Genomic DNA, 15523 nt, shown 5'->3' with positions numbered 1-15523 from the left:
AGGGTGTTAGCTGGGCAATCTTAACATCCTCTTATTACAGTTGCTTTGATGGGGAGTGCATTCCTTCTGGCTCCGCTACCCGAAGCCTTTCTTTGTGCAGTGAAGCCACACAAACCTCCCATGTAAAGATGAGGGGGACAGAATCAGGCCCTAAAACCACCAAACATATCCCACATCTGGTAGCCACATTTTGCATTCCTCCTTTTTATGATGTCCCTTTCCCCCCAGCAGTACTTGACTGCCTTTATGACAGAATGCAGGCAGGGAAAAGTCATTGTTCTTAGTAGTGGTGGTGATGTGTCATGGGATTAGGAAGAAAACACCCCCAGAACTGAAATAAAATAATTTTAGCAGAAATAGGATGAAGCCAAATATAATAAAGTACTGAAGGACCTTTCTTCTTTTATGCATTGAAAATATAGTATCTCTTCCCACTACTCTTTGTAATCCACATTAAAAATACAAAATAGACAGAGAAACCGATGTTGGAATTTTTAACAGAAATCCAAAAGGCTTTATTCCTGGTTGAAATGAGACAGAAATGTTAAATATACCGTCAAGGTTGCTTCCCCACTCTGGAGTCTACGGTACAGATGTGGGGACCTGCATGAAAGACCCCCTAAGCTTATTCTTACCATCTTAGGTTAAAAACTTCCTCAAGGTACAAACTTTGCCTTGTCCTTGAACCCTATGCTGCCACCACCAAGCGTGTTAAACAAAGAACAGGGAAAGAGCCCACTTAGAGATGTCTTCCCCCTCAAAATATCCCCCCAAGCCCTACAACCCCTTTCCTGGGGAAGGCTTGATAAAAATCCTCACCTATTTGCATAGGTGAACACAGACCCAAACCCTTGGATCTTAAGAACAATGAAAAAGCAATCAGGATCTTAAAAGAAGAATTTTAATTAAAGAAAAAGTAAAAGAATCACCTCTGTAAAATCAGGATGGTAAATACCTTAGAGGGTAATCAGATTCAAAACATAGAGAATCCCTCTAGGCAAAACCTTAAGTTACAAAAAGACACAAAAACATAATATACATTCCATTCAGCACAGCTTATTTACCAGCCATTTAAACAAAAGGAAATCTAACGTATTTCTAGCTAGATTACTTACTAACAAGTTCTAATACTCCATTCCTGGTCTGTTCCTGGCAAAAGCCTCATACAGACAGACAGACCCTTTGTTCCCCCCGCCCTCCAGCTTTGAAAGTAACTTGTCTCCTCATTTCAGAGTAGCAGCCGTGTTAGTCTGTATCCGCAAAAAGAAAAGGAGGACTTGTGCCACCTTAGAGACTAACAAATTTATTTGAGCATAAGCTTTCACGAGCTACAGCTCACAGCATCGCTTATGATCAAATAAATTTGTTAGTCTCTAAGGTGCCACAAGTCCTCTTTTTCTTTTTGTCTCCTCACTGGTCATTTTGGTCAGGTGCCAGCAAGGTTATCCTAGCTTCTTAACCCTTTACAGGTGAAAGGGTTTTGCCTCTGGCCAGGAGGGATTTTATAGCACTGTATACAGAAAGGTGGATACCCTTCCGTTTATATTTATGACATATACATTAAAAACAGCATTGAAAGGTGTGCCCTGATTTACACCTTACATTTTAAAGTATGCCCAAAGTTTTCAATAAATGTTGTTTGACTTTTGAAGCTAAAACCCACCTCTAATAGGCAAGCAATTTTTGACATGGATAGTAGTTTAAAAATCATGCATGTTAGTATTATGAGAAGCATATCTTGACAGATCAAACTTTTTCCTCAACATTCTCATTTGCCATTTTTGACCCTGACCTGATATGCTTGTGAATTAATTGAGGGAAGTCAAGAAAAAGTTACTTTATCCATATTCTGTTCCTCATCTTTGCCTTTACAGCCTCACACAGAGAAGTCTAAAATAATAATGTCTGAATAAAAGTAGTACTGACATTGAAAAGACAGCAAGGGAAGCTTTGCACAGACCATAGTAAAGTGAGAAACATCCTGATACACCATGTCTGTTTAAGTGTGAAGAAGGGCACAAACCCAAGATACCTATGAAACTACCATAGAACCATGGGCATTCTGATACCTGCAGAGGGACTGTTATCCCCTTTAGAAAACTGTATAGTAAATAGAAATGGATCTCAATCAAAACCTTGCACCTGCACATCCTTGAACTTTGGGCTCAGGGTGAGTGGAATCCAGACCTGGATCTGAATCTCACAGAAGGACCCATCCCTGTTGTGGGCCAAATCAGAACCCCAGATCCAACCCTCTCATTTCCCTCCCCAAAATAAAAATAAAGAAAAAACATTTTGGGGATTTAAAAATTCAACTTCAAACCTTGCAGACCATGTCTATCTGCAGTAAATAGGATTTTGTATTTCTATAGCACCTTTCTTTAAAGGCTGGTTAAGACTCACAAAACAGTATCTTTCATCCAACTCTGAAACTTGGAATATAGCAGCTGTTTATTGTGACAGACAGTAAGGAAGAACACCTTATCCAATTGAAATTGAAGGGGCAATTTAAATAGGCAAAATATGATTATTTGTCTAGAGTTAACACACCTAAGCTTTTGAAAAATGCCATGGAGTGTTTAATGTCAAGTGGTCAGGACTCAGATTCATGTGAAAGATAATGTGTCCAAGACCACATTGTCTATTGCCCCTCCTTCCTCAACACAGAGATCCTGGAGGCTCAGTGCTGAGTCAAAGGGAAAATGCCTCTTCTAGGTATCATTCCTGGGTCTTTCTTAGAGGTCTTCCATTCAGCTATGTACCAAGCCTCACCCTGTTTTGCATGAGACTTGAAAGGATTTGATCACAAAACCAAGGCTAAAAAAAATCCTGGGTGAAATCCTGGCCCCACTGAAGTCAATGGCAAAACTCCCATTGACTTCAATGGGGAGAGGATGTAACTTCATAAGCATGTGAGCTGACTTTCAATCACATCTCAAATTATTTAAAATTAATTACCCAGCTCTCCTTTTGTTACATCTTTGCTCATTCTCTCTCTTTGAGTCTAGCAGCAGCTGTTACTTTCCAAAAATCACATTGTATAATGATCAGTATTGCTCTACATGATTAGTGAAAAGTCCATTGTAGTTTTGTCCAACAGTGTCTGTCTAGAAAAGGGCAATCCAAAGCTTTTATATACAAAATCCAGCATTTTTCAATGGGTCAATAAGAAATTTGAGGAAACGAGAAAATGCACTTTGTTACTAGAATTTCTTAAAGAGGATTAAAAGCTCAATTTAGATAATATATCGTCTCAATTTTTTTCTCAGGATCTAGCCCCCACAACCACCCACCCACAATCTAATACAGCTTCCCATGTTGAAAATTATCCAACATAGTGCTTAGTAAAGTCTCACAGCAAGTAATCTTATCCATTAGAGAATAAGAAGATAAAGGTATTATCCTTGGAACTGACTATATTTGAAAAAAAAAAAAAAAAAAAAAAGCAATTTACCAAGAAAGGCCAGAGAAGCAAAGGAAATCATTATGTTCAAGAAAGAAACAGAGTTTTATCATAAAATAGAGGGGTCCAAGAAGCATGTACAATTTGGGAAAAGACAAGTATCTCTGGTCCAGCCACATGGGGTTCAGCTCAGGACTGGAAAGGAGGTGATGGCAAAAAATGGCTGCAGGCTACCTTTCTGGCTCCCCAATCCTAGGGCCAATTATTGGTTGATTTTTGTCCCTAAAACAAATTAAAGCAATGCCAGAAGCTGTTTGAAATTAAACCCTGTTGACTTTGTCTCCAAGGGATATTCCAACAGCAGGGGATCAGCAGAGTGCAGGTTTGCACTGGCCACGGCAAGATCTCAGAAAGGGTGATGAACAGCTAAACACCAGCTCTACCGCTCATAGAGATGTAGAATCCTCAGGGAGCTGGTTAAGTCAGTATTTAATCCCCTTTGCGTGACTAGAGCAGTTGCAGAAGGACCAAAGATCTGGCCCATTCTATCCAATTGTGCCTGATGCTTATTACAGGCATTGATAATTCAAACCATTTTATGTATTTTCTGAAAAAAGAATAGAACCCTTGTTCAAATTATAGATTACAAATTTAGTGGATTTCACTAAGAAAATCTAATTTGCTTTTGAATGACACACATGTAAAAACTTTGTCTCAATAACATGTTTCTGTTCAGTGTTGCTGTCACTGAAGTTTCATGTTTGTGACGCTACAAAGTTGTGTCAGCATTTTCATTGTGAGCCCTTATTTTCAGTGACATATTTCTTGTCAGAAAAATTACTCTTAAGGCTGAGAGATTTGGTATTCAGCCCATGGGGTATCTCTCTTATTGTAAAATGTCATTAAAATTAAAATATTTGTTTCAGAGGCTTTATAGCTCAGTGGAAAAACGTAAATGTATCCAGGATTCTGGGTTCCTGAGAATATTTGGTTTGGATCTGCTTACTGCTAATGGATGCAGGCTGCCTATAGAGTTGCACCCTCAGTAAATTAATCCGATCACACTGTTTTGTTGTTAATGCACACAAGTTTGTCATGGGTTTGTCTTATCATCCCCTTTCAGCATAATGGCCTGAGCGGTCAGGTCTAACTCAGTTTTTACGCAGCCCTACCACAGGTAAATTCCCATGGGTTTTTAGACTGAATGGGAACCTCAAGATTTAATTTAAAGTAAGCCTAAAAAGGGAACCATATTCATCAGACAGAAATTTAAAAAAAGACAGAGAAATGTGACTGGGGTGGGAGCTTACTCTAACCTTGCCAAACCTTACAAAAGCATTTATGTTCAGTTCTAGAGACAGGCAAACACTCAGACAGTTCCCTACTCTATTTAAACCACTCCTCTAATTTTGAATTATGAGCAAATATAGTTGATGTGTAAATAAATCTTGGGCCAAACTCTCAAACTGGCTTATGAACCCTATGTGCCACTCAGGAGGCACCAAGAAACTGCAATCCAGCTGCAAATGATTAGCAGAGAAGTCCCCCAATGTAGGATAATTCACTGCAAGCACACCTGAGTTGGATTCCACTGCCCCCTCCCTGCAGTGATGGTGGGTGGAGGGGGTATGTTGAGGCAGGTGTGTCAGGATCAGGCAGGAGACATGAAGGAGTTCCACCATGGCCATCCATCATTAAGGAAGCATGTTGGTGACAGAACTTAGAGCTGCCCAGGAGTAACTCTAAGCATTGTTGGGGCTGGCAGAGCCCGGAGAATCAGGGAGCTTATCATAACCAACCTCCCAATGCCCCTAGCACACTGTGCTGAGTGGAGCTCTGGCACAGGGGAGAATTTTTCCCAAAATGTCTCCAATACACTCTGAAATCCACACAAGCACTAGCAGAGAAAAATCACTTGCTATATCAACTTTACACAAGAATGTGGGTGATTTCTAGGCTAACTTGCATGTTCTCTTTAAGTAAATACAGACAAGGAGAAATATAATGCTTTTCACAGCATATTCAAATACAATACTTTTAATATATCGTGACAAAGTTCCTCCTCTACCTTGGTGGGTTTGTCGCTTATTGGCAGATTTGCTTGCCTTGGAGCTTCACGGCAGCCCTCAGCTTGGCCATTTTTCTGATCCCACAGTCCAGGTTGACACCTCCTGTGTCTGACCAGGAGTTGGGAGGATTTGGGGGTAACCCGGGGCCGCCCTCTACTCCGGGTTCCAGCCCAGGGCCCTGTGGAATGCAGCTGTCTAGAGTGCCTCCTGGAACAGCTGTGCGACAGCTACAACTCCCTGGGCTTCTTCCCCATGGCCTCCTCCCAACACCTTCTTTATCCTCACCATATGGACCTTTCTCCTGGTGTCTGATAATGCTTGTACACCTCAGTCCTCCAACAGTCCATGTTCTCACTCTCAGCTCCTCACACAAACACACACACCACAAACTGAAGTGAGCTCCTTTTTAAAACCCAAGTGCCCTGATTAGCCTTCCTTAATTGATTCTAGCAGCTTCTTGATTGGCTGCAGGTGTTCTAATCAGCCTATCTTAATTGTCTCCAGAAGGTTCCTGATTGTTCTGAAACCTTCCGTTACCTTACCCAGGGAAAAGGGACCTACTTAGCCTGCTCGCCTACTGCTGCCCTCTAGCCTGGGCTTTTCTTGTTTTTTGCCCCTGCTTTCAGCTTCCCCCCCCCCACCCCCCGACCGGGCCAGATGCTCTCCCCCTTTCTTTTCTTTTTGTTGTTTTTTTTTTCTTTTTCTGCTGTTGCTAGAGTGCTGGCCAGCTGCCGGCCGGCTGTTAGCCCCCCTCCCCCCCCTGCCCGCCCTCGGATGCTGCTGCCGCTCCAGCTGCAACCTCCCGCCCTGAGAGAGGGGGGGCCTGCTGACCCACTCCCCGGAGTGGGGGAGTGGAGGGACCCAGCCCCCAGACCCAGCCGCTTGCTGTTTGTTTGTGGACCCGTCTCTGGCTGAGAGAATTTCTTATCACCTGCTCCAGCATCCCTGGAATGTTGGAGCTGCGAAAAAGAATGTCCGGACAAGGAAGGGAAACAGCCGTCTACCGGAGGAACACCTCCCGGGGAATCTACAACTCGTCGTGGAGGGGGCCCAAGACTGAGTAACTTTCGAACTGAGCTCTTGTGTGGGGGGAGGCCTCGACTGTGTTGTGACTGTGTTTGTAGGGACACAGGAGGTGTGGCATGGAGCTGCCCCCCGATCCATCTGTGTGCCCCCCCACTACTATCCTCATCACTGCCCCCTCTATCGTCATTGCTGGCTGTTTAACACCTGCCTCTGGACGTAGCTGCTCGCCCTGATTTCCTTCCCGGGCGGAGGCCCAACAGAAGATAATCCACCTCCTGATGCTGTAGCTGCTAAATCCACCATAGAGCCTGCGCCCGGTATCACTGAGAGCTCCCTCCCTACCCCCTTAACCCTCGAGCCTGATCGGGAGGCTCCACCATCCAGCTGCTTGCCTCCCAGAACCTCGCCTCTGCCCCTGCCTCTACCCCTATCCAGTCTACCTCCTGCGATGTTATCGCCACTCCCGGGGCTGTCCCCTTCCCTTTTCCAACTGATGACCCCCAGGGAGCGGCCTTTGCGTTCTCCTGCCCCGACCCATTAGGGGCTGCTATTTTCCCTCCACCGCCCCCTATCGCCCCAGGGTTTGAGGCGGGCCAAGAAGCTCCAGCCCATCAGGCACCCCGTCCGGGGTCCGCATCCTGCTTGCCCGTTTTAGTGGGCCACAGGGCTGCACCAAGGGCCCTGCTGGGGAACAACCAGGAAACCGTAACCCCACCCCCCATGAGCTGCGAGGAGAGCTGCGGAAGTTTTTAGAGGACGTTCGTGGCTCCCGCAACAAGGTACAGCTTGCTCTCCAGCGATGGGGTTTTTTTTTCAAATCCTCCGGGCCACAAGGGCCCTCATCGGGGAAGGTAAAGGGACGGGGAAGCAGGATGCCGCGGCTTACTGGCGGGTCCACGTCTTCCGTGACCAATTACTCACCTATGGGATGGGTCAGGGACTGTCGCGCGGCCCGCTGGGGGATGCAAGCGTCCTTGCCAGTGAGGATCCCCCCTGGCCCTCCCCATGACACCTCTCACCATCGCAACTTGAACACCTGGGGTTGTAGGATGGCTCTCCGCAGGTCCCAGGTGCTCTCCTTCCTTCAGGAGGGAGGGTACTCTGTGATTTTCCTGCAGAAGACCCATACAGATCTGACCGCCGAAGATAGTTGGCGGCTGGAGTGGGGGCATAGGGTCTACTTTAGCCATTTCACGATTCGGCAGGCTGGAGTGGTGACCCTGTTCTCCCCCGACCTATGGCCCGAGGTGCTAGGGGTCACCAAGGCCATGCAGGGTCACCTGCTGCAACTCCGGGTCTGTATAGAGGGGCTCGTGGTTAACCTTGTTAACGTCTATGCCCCGACATTGGGCCCGGAGTGGCTGCAATTCTATCAGCAGGCGTCCGCCTTCCTCGGCACCTTAGATTCTCATGAGTGCTTGGTCCTGGGAGGGGATTTTAATACCACCCTCGAGAAGCGAGACCGCTTGGGGACCGAGCAGTGACCGGCCGCCACGGACACCCTCTGGGAGATAGCTGAACATCGCTCCCTAGTGAACATCTGGAGTGACCACCACCCTGCATGAACTGCAGCCGGTATGCTTCCAAACTGTGCCAAGGAAACATCTATACACGCTTGCGCTCCACACCCTACACTCCCTCACTCTAGTGTCCCGCCCCGACACAAATTGGTGAGACCTTCTGCCACCTTTGGAGGGTGAGCAGCCCCGGTGGGCCAGCATATATTCCAGCTTGGTTCCAAGGCCCGTCGGGGACATCAGTGGGCGGCTCCTTCACGGAGCTGTGAGCACGGGCACGTACTTGACGCGGTTCACCCACATCCCAGATACTTGTCCCTTTTGTGGTGTGAGGGAAACCCTGGCGCACATATATCTGGAGTGCGTCAGGCTGTAGCCCCTGTTCCAGCTCCTCACAAATCTCCTATTATGTTTTTGGTTGCATTTTTCCCCTCACCTTTTTATTTATGCACTCCCCATCCGTGGCCTCACAAAGTCGCGGGATCTCCTAGTTAACCTCCTTCTGGCCCTGGCTAAAACGGCCATCTATAAAACCAGAGAGAGGAGGTTGGCCGATGGAGTTTCCTGTGACTGTGGGGCCATTTTCCGATCCTCGGTCCGTTCACGTATCCGGGCGGGGCAGCGTCCACCGACTCCCTTGATGTTTTGAGGAGCAGTGGGCGCTTTCTGAGGTTCTCTGCTCGGTGTCCCCGTCCAGGTCTCTTTGTCTGACCCTTTGGTTGGGGGAGAGAGTAAGGGAGCCCCAGCCATTGCTTCTGTGGACACCACCATCCTAGAGGGGTCCTTTCACACGTGGGTGCACGTGACCTCCCCCCGGATTGTCCACCCCACAGCCTGCCCCTCTTGTTGGGTGCTTTCAGAGGAGGGAATTGTTGGTGACACTCGGGCATGGCGCCAGGTAACTCAAGGGGGTGGAAGACCACCAGAGTCGATGATGCCCCCTTGCTCTGGGCCACCAGGTAACTCGGAAGGGTGGAAGACCACAAGAGTCAAGGAAGCCCCCCTCTCTGGGCCCGGGCAAGCTTGAACACTTCGCTCCCCTGAAGCTAATGAGAAAACAATTACGATTGGTTGCTGTGTTACACATTGCATATGCTGCTTTTACTTTGTAAGTGTGTTATGCAAATAAAAACATCTTCTGCTTCAAAAAAAAAAATTACTCTCCTGTAGCTATCTGGCCCGACCCTGTCACAATATACATGCATGTAGTGTAGCTGCTATAAATCGTCAACTGCTAGACAGAGTCCAAGCCATTAGCATAATTACGTGTCTTCTAAGAAGACAGATATTACTAAACATGGTCTCCAGGCTTGACATGTGGATGAAGACAACTAAAACGTGTGATATAAATAACATCCCCCCTACATGGTATGGGCCAGATCCTGGCTCCCAACAGAGTCTCTTTTCTGTGCTAGCAATGCAAAGGGCTGTAAGCTGCCATAGCTGACAGCTGAGGAGTCTTCCGGCAGAGGGGTCATGTCAGGGTGATGTCCAGAGTGCAGCTGTACTCCAGTGACCTCTGAGTGGTGTAATAGCCCCCTGTAAACCTTAAACAAGATCATTAGTTGGTCACAGTAGCAGATCTGTGTGCCAGACACCAGAGGACAACCTCTTTCATACACGTAAATCAGCAGATTCCACCCCAAGTGCTTCGTCTTAGGTTAGCATCAGTACTGCTTTGTGAATCATCTGGCAGAAGTTATCACGAAAATACATACTCCATGTGTCCACCTGAGCCACATGCACCTGAGCTCTCTTGGTTGAGAGCCTGAGATGCCTTAAGGGATTATCCCAAATATCAGTGTGCTCTGGACACTGTTGCCACGCTTCTGCACTGTCAAACTTGAATAAGAACCATTCTCAAAATGGTGGCTCTTGTTCAAAGTCTTTCAACAGAATACCTTCCTATAAAAGAGCAAATAAATATGTCAGTCAATATCATCTGGCCTAGAGTGTTTAGTGTGCAATGCAGCAGCTAGATCTAAACAACTGTTTTGAAGGGTCTTTTGCCTGTTTAAGACAGTCAGTGACAGTCAAGACACTGACACTTAACTCTATCCCCTGACAGTGTATGTCTTGTCTTTTCAAATATTTAATTTCCCCTGACAGTTGACAATCTAGCTCTAAAATCAGATGATAAAGAAAGTAAGAAAATGAAAAAGTTTTCTTTGTTTTCCTTACTCAATGATTGAGTTTTGTCACCCTGAGGAACGGTAAGCATTTTCTGTGGGTAATGATTCAACTTCAGCAGCATATATCAGGGAAGCCTTCCTATTCACAAATGACCATGACTCCAAACGGCCCAAGAGCCAGCTTCTTCAACAACAGAAAACGGAGTCCAAAGTTGTGGTGTTGATCAGTACTTCTAGAAGGGGCTGGTGGCTCCCTTGATAACCTCTATAACAGTACTCTGGCATGTGTTAGCAGAATTCATGCAGAGACCTCCTCTGCTATCTTGTATGTCAATGGTCTGAGGACTTTGGGGAAAGGAGGAGGCAGGGAGTCTGTGAGTTGCTGAATACTTTCTGCAAAATGGTAAGAATCCTCAGCTCTCAATGAAGCTCTCATCTGGAAAACTGTGGTTTTGACAATGAAAATTTTCACAGAAGGTGTCTGCTTTTCCATTTTTTTAAAAAAATCTTTTGTTGGAAAACCAAACTTTAAAAAAATGGGGTTTTGGTCTAAAACAAACAAAAAAATTGTTTGGCGTTTGATACAAAGTTGAAATTTTCCTCTGGGGGAAAAAGATTTCTGCCCTCTCTTTCCTAACAGTCTGACAACCACTACAATTCCATTGACTTTAATGGAGTTATTTCTGCTTCACTTCTAGGCCAATGGGAGATAAGGGAGATCAGCAATCCTCAGGAAGCGTTCAGCACCTGTCAGGATCAAGCCAGTGGCCCCAGTCACTGAATACAGATGGAAGGGAAGTACTTATCTATGTTTCCCTCTCTTTGGAGTTCACTTTCTGCAAAATGAAAAAAACTATTTTTAAAAAAAAATCTTTACAATTGGAATCACCAGAAATTCTTTGTGATGAGTTATTTTGATTGCAATAAAACCTTATTTGCCGGGTACTGTTGCCATTTTAGAGTTCTTACTAGCCTCCTTAATTTGGTACCAACATGTAACTTCATGCTGGTTTCTATAACATTTTTTCCTAACATGCCCTGCACTTTAGTGGAGGGAAACAATTAAGGGTGACCTCTGATAATTCTCCTTGTCTTTTGCTTAAATAGAATTTTTACAGTCTAAGAATCTGTCTCCTCTTCAATATTATCTCTAAGGAAGCAAACAATATTAAAAATGAGTTGAACTGGAGAACATATGGTAAGAATAGAAGCTCAATCCAATTAGTATAAATTACATGTGCTGTGCTCAGAAAAACTTTTAACATACACTGTCAGGGGATAGAGTTAAATGTCAGTGTCTTGACTGTCACTGACTGTCTTAAACAGGCAAAAGACCCTTCGAAAGAGTTGTTTAGATCTAGCTGCTGTTTAATTGACTATGAAGTAAAACCTCTGTCATTGCAGTAACTGTATCGGAATGGTTGGAACACCATCCGATGAAGTGAGTAGCTCACGAAAGCTTGTGCTCAAATAAATGTGTTAGTCTCTAAGGTGCCACAAGTCCTCCTGTTCTTTTCACTCCAGGAGAACATTCTTATGTGTGGCAGCATATCCATAGGGAAAATAAACGGAGGCTACCCCAAACTATTCAGAGCAGTCTTCGGGAACTAATGATTCTCCAGTGCTACTGTGAACTGTATCTCTCTCCAAATTGCTCCGCAGGTGATCTATTTTACCACTGTGGTGGCTGGTCTGGGTCTTTGCATAATGTTGAAGTAATTTTCATTTAGTTTTTGGCAATTCTTACTTAGTATTTTAGGGCTGAAAAGACAATGTCTAGAAATGTCTCACTCCCTGATGCTGTTCATTTAAGTAGACACTCACTTCCTTTGCTGTTGATTTTGTTTGTTATTTCGTGCCTTGTAATTATTTTAAACTGTTTCTATGTTTAAAAAAAGAATTCAAGAACAAGTGAGATTATATTTAATAGCTTACTGGAACACTGGCTAACTGCCAAGATCATATGACAGTTTTTATTTTCCATCCACTTTTTTTACATGAATATGAAAAGGGAGGTAGAGGAACCATGTCAATTTATTGAACCGAGAGTCCAGTGTTCCCTCTAATTTTTGACAGGCCGTGTGCGCAAAAAAGGTCTTCTGTGCAAATTGTTGTGCTTCTGTGCAAATTTTTGTGTGCGTGATGTTTCACCATGTGCACGGGGTTTAGGATCTGTGTGCGCACGCTCGCACGCGCACAGCTGAGAGGAAACAGTGACCGAGACAGCAGGGGCAGCTAAGAATTTTGAATAAATCTGATGCAGTGCATCAAAGATGTTATTTGCAGCACATTTTTGGATAAGCTACATAAAAAGAGAAAGGCTGCACCAAATGGATATTTCCCAAACTAGTTTGGTTAGAATGGTAGTGTGGCATGTAAGCTATATACTGTATCTGCTATGTCTGTTATTTCATGCTGCATATTTAAGTTTGTAATGGTCCAGCTGTGAGGCCCTCCATGTCGGAGCGCCCTTTCAAGTCAAGATGACTGCTGTTTTGGAATAAGTCATACACATTGTGCTTAATTGTGGAGACTTTATCTTTGTTCTTTCTTGTCTGATTATGTTCCTTAATTTAAAAGTCCTCTGACTGAAAGTATGTAGTTGCCTTGTGTATAGAAAAACCATAGCAGCTAACATTTTTCTCATTACCTGATATTTCAAGCTTTAGAGGTCACCATAAATGATAGAAACTTGAGATTTATGTTGTTCTACTTTAATGTGCATTAGTAGTTTGTAACATGGAAAATATTTACAGAACAGTATGTAAGGCAACGTTTAAAGTTTTTGTATTAAAAAGGGCACCACTCAGCTTTGTGGAGTGCAAATTTTCCCCAAAGGAGCCTTCTTGTAAATTGCTGTATGTTGTACCTGTTGTGTTAAATGTATCCCTGGTGTAACCTCATTGAGCTGAAATTAGTGGAGTTACACCAAGGATTAATTTGGCCTTTGATCTTTAATAAAAGAAATGTAAGATGAGCCTCACTGTCCATTGCAGCCTCAAGCTTTCCATTTCAAATTTGATAGGAAGCTTTCCCATTCCTCCTTATGCTTGCTCAGGTTTAGCAATTGTGCCTTTATTTCCCATGCATTAATGAAACTAACATTCAGAATTCCCATTCCCAACTTACAAAGGATGTCTACTAGCCTGATTTCATGCAGTGAAAGTAAATCTTCAGAGCGCTGCTTTCCAGAGTGCAATGCTATCCACTCACAGATATCTGGAAATGTGTGAAAAGAGTTTGACAATTTCAGTATAAACAGCAGTGAGCAGGCATCCAAAGCCACCACAACTGGCACCACAGTAGTGAGGGCAAGCACGGTACAGGCATGGAAGGTGAAATATCATCTCACTCCAGAGATGGCCCCTCCAGGCCATGTATCAGAGACATTGTCAGTATTAAAGCCTTCAGGGAGGTATAATAGGCCAGGAAAGGCTGAGGCCTGGTCTACGCTATGTGGGGGAGATCGACCTAAGTTACGCAACTTCAGCTACATGAATAACGTAGCTGAAGTCGACCTACTTAGATCTTCACCTAAAGTCTTCACTGCTGTGGGTCAACAGCTGATGCTCCCCCATTGACTCTCCCCCTGTGCCTCTCGCTCCGGTGGAGTACCGGAGTCAAGGGGAGAGCGTTCAGCCATCGATTTATCACGTCTAGACTAGACGCGATAAATGGACCCCCGCTGGCTCGATCACTGCCTGCTGATCCTGCAGGTAATGTAGACAAGCCCTAAGTCTGCCCTGGCACAGTTGCAGCTGCCAGACGCTAGCTGCAGGTTTGGCCGGTGAAATTTTTGCACATTATTATTCCCCATGCAAGTTCCAGGGCAGCCAAGGAGGTGGTATCTGCTATTCAGCTTCCTGGACTCCAGGGAGATTCCTGATGAACCTGGGAAGCTGAGAAACACATACCACCTCCTCAGCCACCCCGGAACCTGCATGGGGCATAGCAAAGCTCAGGTTCTTCTCCGAGAAGAGAAGAAACAAGAGTTTTTCCCGCAGGGTGGCTTGGGGTCTGGAGAGGTGTGGTGCATGCTGGGGGTCTCTGGCTGGCCCAGGGCTTCTCTAGCCACGGGGGCAGGGGGGAAGGGGAGGGATGTTCAGGGCTCCAGCTGGTCTGGGGCTCCTCTGGCCAAGGGAGGGGACTCAGGAATACTCTGGGCAGGATGGGGCTCGTAGCTCTGGCCACAAGGAGAGCAGGGGGTGACAAGGGTCCAGCCACGGGGGGGAGGGGTGTGAGCAGAAAGGGCAGAGCTGGGGGCTTCCACCCGCCACCCATGTCTGGGGAATGCATTACCGAGGCTACGTACACAGCTCAGCTTACGTCAGTATAAGTTATGTCGCTCAGGGGTGTGAATAAGCCACCCCTCTGAGCAATGTAAATTACAATGACCTAAGGCACCCCGGAGCTTCTCCAGATGACATAGCTACTGCTGCTCGCAGGGGCTGGAGCTAGTAAATCGACAGGAGAGCTCTCTCCCATTGGTACTGATGCAGCTGCGCCACTGTGAGCTCTGTAGTGTAACCGTAGCCTGAGTTATCAGGAGGAGGTCGTGCTCCCTACTTGCTGTCAGTTAGTTGGCCCAGCTCGGCAAAAGGTGCTAACAGTAGTGTAGCCGCAGTAGCACGGGCGGTGGCAACAGAATCCTGGCTTAGCTCTCCCAAGTACAAACTTGCCTGAAACTCCTGGGTATGTCCTCCGCCCAGCTAAGCTATGTGTCTGCAGCTGCCATCCCTGATACCGGCTATTTATACTCACACTAGCTGGATGAGAGCTGGAGCGAATATATGCACGTGAGCAGGGGAATCACAGCCCTAGCTTGTAGCGTAAGAGGTACGGAAACCTATGTCTAGTGTACGCCTACTCGCACAAAGGGCGAGATGCTCCCCTCCCCATACGCCTCCTTGAAAAAAGGGGAGTAAGTTCTACCCTTTGCTTGTCTCAGTGCATTATTCTTGGTCTCTTTTCTCCCCTATAAAAACCCGTGTGTCTTCAGGAATAACACAAACAAACTTGACTCTCTCAAGTTAGTGAGAGTTTTGTCACTGACTTCAGTAAAAGAGGGATTTAGACCCACCCTGAATTTTCATGACTGAGACCCATGCTAAGAATGGGTGGTGCCAATGGCTCAGACTCTTGAGTATCAGTCTGTGTCTTTGGGACATCAGGAGGTCCAAGAAGAAAGAAGGATTTCAAATTCCCCAGCAGGTGGTTGGCCCTGCCTTTAGGACACAGGGCAGTCCTTAAGATTAGAGCTAATAATTGAAAAGCTTCCTGCGTTGTTGTGTGTTTTTTGAGAACATCAGTTAACATGGTAAAACATATGCATAATTGATAACTTTATCCCCTTTCTCAAATGGGCACATAACTGAT

Source organism: Lepidochelys kempii, chromosome 7 (genome assembly GCF_965140265.1).
Source record: "Lepidochelys kempii isolate rLepKem1 chromosome 7, rLepKem1.hap2, whole genome shotgun sequence".
In the NCBI taxonomy this organism is placed as follows: Eukaryota; Metazoa; Chordata; order Testudines; family Cheloniidae; genus Lepidochelys; species Lepidochelys kempii.
Note: the sequence above shows the minus strand (reverse complement) of the source record.